This window comes from Saccopteryx leptura, chromosome 4 (genome assembly GCF_036850995.1).
Source record: "Saccopteryx leptura isolate mSacLep1 chromosome 4, mSacLep1_pri_phased_curated, whole genome shotgun sequence".
In the NCBI taxonomy this organism is placed as follows: Eukaryota; Metazoa; Chordata; class Mammalia; order Chiroptera; family Emballonuridae; genus Saccopteryx; species Saccopteryx leptura.
In genome coordinates this window covers 186,500,846-186,507,122 of record NC_089506.1, presented here as the reverse complement: position 1 = coordinate 186,507,122, position 6,277 = coordinate 186,500,846, and the positions used below count along the sequence as shown (strand labels likewise).

The 6,277-nt window shown below is 40.3% G+C and overlaps 1 pseudogene; it reads left to right on the top strand.

Annotated features, from left to right (window-relative positions):
* The first annotated feature begins 1,341 nt into the window (after positions 1-1,341).
* On the top strand, positions 1,342-2,410 carry LOC136404304 (iron-sulfur cluster assembly enzyme ISCU pseudogene; annotated as a pseudogene).
* Positions 2,411-6,277: the final 3,867 nt, after the last annotated feature.

Sequence of the window (6,277 nt, the reverse complement as noted above, 5' to 3'; positions counted from 1 at the left end):
CCCAGTTTGTCCTTATATTTCCATTTGTGTGATTATTCATGTAATTTCTCCTTTTCAATAGATTATAGGTTTCCTAAGTCAGAGTCTATCTTATTAATAATTTATTTCCCAAGATCTAATACAGTACCTGTTAGTAAAAAAAATGTTTAACAAGTGAATAGAACAGACTTATGACTGTCAAGTGAATATCACTAATTATACATTTTTAAAATACCCCCTTTCCATTCAGTGACTGCTCATTGGTTAATGCTGATAAACCATCCAAAAAGTTTATGAAGGGTATTTTTTTTGGTCAACTTCATTATACCCTTTCTTAAAGTGAATTAAAAATACCTTTCATTTTGATTTGGGGTAAACACAAACTTTATTGAAAATTCACTTAGATTATTCAGGCTAACTCTTTTTCAACCTAGGTCTAAATTTAAATATTAGTTTCTCGAGAACCATTCTGCATCCCTCAGCTAAGATAAGTGCCTCTTTCATGTAAGACCAAGATTAATATTTCTTGCAGGCAGGAGACTCTTAAAAAGTTCAGGAACAGAGTCTCTCTCCACAGTGCCCTGGGGCCTCATGGTCATTTTCTGGAACCAGTCAATAGGCAAAAAGAATCTAGCCAATGTATACCTGCTACTTAAATGACACACCTTTCTTCCTTTATTTCCATTGGTAAGAACTTGATACATGGCTACACCCTACTGGAAGGAAGACTGGAAATACTAGTCTAGCTATATACACAGGAAGAAGTCCAGTTGTGGAACTCCAGGAAGTATGGGTCCATCTGCGTGCCAGGTACCCAACCTTTCAAATGCCAAACCAAAATTTATGTATACTTTGTACCAACAGAATTATTCTGGTATTTCTCATTAAAACCGTTTAGTATGGAGACATCAAGGCAGCTCCAATGGGAGATAAATTTTAAATTGATGCCCTGGCCTACAGTCAGCAAGTCTGCATCAAACTTCACTGATGTAATCTCCAAATTAGTTGAGAGTCACTGCAGCATCTACCTCCCCGCAGCTGCCGCAGAGCACTGCTAGAGCGAAGACTTCCGCCACGCCGGCCACCCACGCTGCTGGACCGAGAAGGCCTCTGCATGGACACAGATGGCAGCAGGGAAGGCGGCGGGATTTCTAGCACTCGGGCTGCTAGATGGTGTTTGTGGGGGGCGGGCGAAGGGGGAAGGGCAAAATAATGACTCTGGATCAGGAAAAGTGAAATAATGACAATGTGTGTCCTTACACCGTTCATGCCACAGAAGCAGAGGAGCCGCTTTAAAGGCCTCTCCCACTCTGCCTGTTGCAATTGCTTTATCCTTACCTTTATTCTAGGTGTTCTTTAAGGATGAATTTCACAGTTCGAATGAAAGAAATAAAAGTATTTAAAAACATTATATATGTGTTTTCTTATAAACAAAGAAAATATACAAGGAAAAAGCAAAATACGGGCCGTTGACTTGCAGGTGTGCGCCTCTTACCTTGGTCTTACGCGTGGCCTGCGCAGGTGCGAGTCCGCAAGAGTCCGCAAGAGGGCGGCAGCTGGAGCTCGGTGTCAGGGTGGCCGCATGGGCCCTGCTCCCCCAGAGCCCTTCCCTGCCCGCCGGCACTCTGTCAGCTCCGGCCTGGCTGTAAGAGGGAGGCTGTTGATCCTTATGAAAATCCCGGCAACCTAGGGTCTCTTGACAAGACATCTAAAAATGTTGGAACTGAGCCCTGGCCTGTTGGCCCGCAGGTGTGTAGAAGTCGCAGGTTCGATTCTGGTCAGGGCACACAGGAGAAGCGACCATCTCCTTCTCTACCCCTCCCCCTCTCCCTGCTCCCCTTCCCTCCTCCCCCAGCCTGGCTGAATGGTTTGGGCAAGTTGGTAGGTAGGTGGGTGAGGGGAGGGCACTGAAACTAGATCCATGGCCTCGCCTTAGCCGCGGAAATAGCTGGATTGCCCAGTAAGGGAGCAGCGGCCCCAGATGGGCAGTTCATCGTCCTGTAGGGGTCTTGCCAGAGGATCCCAGTTAAGGTGCCTGCAGGAGTCTTTCTGCATCCCTGCCTCCCAGCCTCTTAAGAAAATAAATAAATAAAAATAAAAATGTTGGAACTGGATTAGTGGGGGCTCCAGCATGGGGTGATATAATGAAACTGCAGATTCAAGTGGATAAAAAGGGAAGATGGCAGATGCCAGGTTTAAAACATTTGGCTGTGGTTCTGCAATTGCCTCCAGCTCGTTAGCCACTGAAGGTGTGAAAGGGAAGACGCTAGAGGAAGCTTTGACCATCAAAAACACCGATGTTGTCAAAGAATGGTGCCTTCCCCCCGTGGCCCTGCATTGCGCCATGCTGGTTCAGGATGCAATCATGGCTGCCAGAGCTGATTACAAGCTGAAACGAGACCCTAAGAAAGGTGAGGTGGAGAAGAAATGAGCCCTCAGCGAAGCTTCCAGCAGGGCACTTAAGCAGCTTGCCCACCCCCTGGGCAGTCACCGTAACAGTAGATTTCAGAAGTTCCTCGCACTACAGTGAAAATGCTATGCCATACGCACATTTGCTGTTCACATTGTGGCTCTAATGAAAGCAAAATACACGTTTTAATTGTTCCGAATCCTGTGGTTTCTTTCAGCCCACTTTTACTGCCCCAACCCAGTTTATGTATATTTTGAACTATGTGTATGGCCTGAACACTGAATCTATATGGAAATCTCAAATTTTGCTAGTCCACAAAGTACACAAAGAGCTATGTTACCTGAATCTCTTTGGGGGAAGATTACCAATAGAATGCCTTGATATGACTACTTGATAGAACCAAGTATTGTACATAAAACAGATCTGCATATATATAATAAATAAAAGAATATAAGACAAAAAATTAAAAAGCAAAATACTTATACAAGAATTATAAATCAAAAATTAAAAAATGTGAAATTATAATTTAGGTAAGCAAACCATCTTGTCCCCATATGCACTTCCCCTTCTGTAATCTCCATTGATCACTTCACCCTACCAATTATCTAAGCAAGAAACAGAGAAATGTCTTACTTCTCTTGACTAAACATATCCAGTCCATCAATATGCGATGTGTACCCTGTATTCTATGTATTTACTGATTGCCTTCTATCTATCATATTATGTAGCAGAGAACCCCTCCTCATATAGCTCACCAGAATTTCTTCTCACCAAGGTTCATCTGACCACCACACCCTACTTCTCCAACCTTCCCACTGCTGCGCACTCTCCTAATACTTTGAGCACACTTCCATATTGTATTTATATATTATGTTTCTGTCTATCACAGTCCTCATCTATAAATCTGAGGTTATCATAGGATTTAAGTTATTTAAGTTATAAATATTCAAAGGGAGTGCTTGAAAGTTCTTATCACTGGGTTTTGTAATTCTTGTATGTCTGAGTACATTGGTTTTTAGTTCTTCGATAGTGGGAATTCTATTAGCTTCATCTTTGTGTCCCTGGTGCCTGCCTCATTTCCTGATATAGAGGAAGCTCTCAACAAATGTGCTGAATAAATGAGTTGCAAATAATGGTGTGAAATCTAATAAGTATGGAAGGTTCCATAAACCTCTGACACAAACATAATTAGACATTTGTCATTTTTTCAAATTTCTGAATTTTTTTCTTTCCTTTAAAAAATACCTAAAGGAGACCCACATTCACCATAATGCACAGAATACTGCAGATGTCAGGAAATGTCTAAGTTAGAATTTTTATATAAATTCAAATTCACCCACATTGCACTTAAGGTACCCTATTTAATAGAATAGCTAGTAATCACACCAAAATTATATGTGCAGTGGGGTGAAGTATAGTTATAGTGAGAACTTTACCTCATGTATCAGTAGACTTTTTTTTTGTAGGGCACTATTTCTGCAAATTACTAAAATATTTTATATATTTTAAAGTAACATCTCTAAGATAATGCAATTTAAATCTCAGAATGAAGTATTTTGTAGAGAGACAAACGTTCTTCCACCAGTATTTGCAGGTACAGATCTCTCAGGAATATTCAAGTCAGTCACCGAGGACTCCTTGGCTGAAGAGCTCAAATCTGTTCAATGTGTAAAACCTCAGGACTATTGTTAAAATTCCAGGCAAACTAGAAATTATTTGAGCCAGAAATTACACAATTGTATACAGACCTCCAAACCAGTGGTTCTTCCCTAGAGCACTTTTAATCATTTTAGGAGAAAATAGCTTTATTTCATAAAACTCAAAACTTGGAACTGCACAGAGTGTTGGGGGAAAAGAATGACAAAGTGAACCTGCAAAGTGAACTTGCCTACAAGTGACCACCACAGACAAAGGTTCCAGAAAGCTTTTAAGTCTATAAATCAAAAAATCTGGAATCATAGGTACTAGAAATATGCAGTGCCTTAAGTAAAGACCAGTCCTATATGATTCTTATTTTTAGATTTGAATCAGAAAAGCTTCTGTTTTTAAGCAGTTAGGAACTTCAAGAACTGAGATGTGAATATTCAGTCTGACCACCTTAGTTCAAATATATTATAATAAAAAGATACTTGGGATCTCAATAAAAATGCTGAAAAAATTATTTTTGAAAATTAAAATTTGTATTCTAAAATTTATATAGAAAAATAAACAATAAATAATAGTATCCAGGAAAACTCTGAAAAAGAATGACAGGGGACTACCCAACCAGATACTAAGACATACTATAAAATATCAATAATTAAAATGGTATTGTATTGCTCATGTATAACTAGGTATACCAATGGAACAGAATAGAAACTTTGGACATAGACTCAAATACATATGGGAAATAAGAATATGATATATCAGGTTTTTCTTTTTCTTTTCTTTTTTAATTAAGGTGAGGGGAGATAGACAAACTCCCACATGCACCCAGACTGGGATCCACCCAGCAACCCTTGTCTGGGGCCAGTGCTCAAATCAACAGAGCTATCCTCAGCGCAGGGGCAACACTCGACCCAATCGAGCCACTGGCTACAGGAAGGTAAGAAGAAGAGAAGGGAGAAAGGGAGAGAAGCAGATGGTTATTTCTTCTGTGTGCCTTGACCAGGGATTGAACCTGGGATGTCCGGATGCTAGACCAACACTCTATCTACTAAGCCAACAGGCCAGGACCAGGCTTTTCACATCAATAAGCTGATGACCCACTTTTTAATAACTAATATTATATCTACTGGATAGTCATTTGGAGAAAGATAAAGTTGAACTGACACTTCACTACATACTCTAGGAAAAACTCCAAAAAGAATAAAGATATAAAATTATAAAATATAATTTTTATAGTTATAATTATAAAAATATAAAAGAAAAACTATGTAAAATATTATGTGAAAACATAGGTGAATTTTCTTATTGCCCTCAACTATAGAAGGCCTTCCTAAATATAATATAAAATCCAAAAATAGTAAGAGAAAAGACTGACAAATGAGAATATATAAATTAAAACCTTAAATATGTCAAGAGTGTAAGAAGACGCACCATAAGAAAATTGTAAGCCCTGGCCGGTTGGCTCAGCGGTAGAGCGTCGGCCTAGCGTGTGGACGACCCGGGTTCGATTCCCGGCCAGGGCACACAGGAGAAGCGCCCATTTGCTTCTCCACCCCTCCGCCGCGCTTTCCTCTCTGTCTCTCTCGTCCCCTCCCGCAGCCAAGGCTCCATTGGAGCAAAAGATGGCCCGGGCTCTGGGCATGGCTCTGTGGCCTCTGCCTCAGGCGCTAGAGTGGCTCTGGTCGCAACATGGCGACGCCCAGGATGGGCAGAGCATCGCCCCCCTGGTGGGCAGAGAGTCGCCCCTGGTGGGCGTGCCGGGTGGATCCCGGTCGGGCGCATGCGGGAGTCTGTCTGACTGTCTCTCCCTGTTTCCAGCTTCAGAAAAATGAAAAAAAAAAAAAAGAAAAAAGAAAATTGTAAGACAAACAATCATCTGAGGACAAATTTGCAACAATTATCATAGAAAAAGGTAAAATTTCTTATAATATGTAAAGGGCCACTAGAAATTCAGAAAACTAAAATCCTGATAGAACTCTGAAGAAAAGATATAATAGAGAGTCCACGGGAAAATGTTGCCCCTTAAACACACAAAATGATGCTTGATTTCATTTATATTAAGAGAAATGTAAAGTAAAACTATACCCCAAGGTAGCATTTCTTATTTATGAACTGGACAAAAATCCAAAATTTCATACTGGTGGGAAACAAAATGGTATTGTACTACTATACAGGATAATTTGGCTATCTCTGACAAAATTTTGATATATCTTTGACCCCAAAATTCTATTTCAAATAATC